Raw genomic sequence first — 747 nt, 5'->3', positions numbered from 1 at the left:
GTATAGAAGAATTTTTTTAGAATCTGATCTCAGGTCAGAATGGAAAACTGTCAGGATGTATAGAAGACATTTTTTAGAATCTGATCTCAGGTCAGAATGGAAAACTGTCAGGATGTATAGAAGACATTTTTTAGAATCTGATCTCAGGTCAGAATGGAAAACTGTCAGGATGTATAGAAGACATTTTTAGAATCTGATCTCAGGTCAGAATGGAAAACTGTCAGGATGCATAGAAGACATTTTTTAGAATCTGATCTCAGGTCAGAATCATGGGTTAAAGTAAAACATTTTGAGCCCTTCCTTACCACGCAGGGCAGCGAGGACCTCCGGTCGGCCAGCACCCTGGTGGGTCTCCTGAAGCTGCGCTTCCTCTCCCTGGAGGGTCCCAGCGTGTCGGAGCCGCCGTGGCCCCCGCTGCCGCCGTGGCCCCCGTGGCCCCAGTAGCTGCTCATCCAATTGGTGAAGTTCCCGTCGTCGTCCTCGTCCTCCACGTTGACGAAGGCGGGCAGCAGCCTCAGCGACATGGCGGTGTCGACGATGAGGACGATGTCGACGCCTTGGACAGGACTATATATACTGGACCCAAAGATGGATACGGATAGAAGTTAACCGGATCCCACCACCACGGTATCGGGGTCAGTTCAGTCTCCAGAGGCAGCACAGCAGTTATAATAAGAGTATACAGATAGAGAGGCACTATGTGAGACAACAGCTATCAGGCTATAGCGATCGAAGAAAAAAAAGTCA

Source organism: Protomyctophum bolini (genome assembly GCF_963924005.1).
Source record: "Protomyctophum bolini genome assembly, chromosome: 8".
Lineage (NCBI taxonomy): Eukaryota > Metazoa > Chordata > Actinopteri > Myctophiformes > Myctophidae > Protomyctophum > Protomyctophum bolini.
This window is presented reverse-complemented; position numbering follows the sequence as displayed.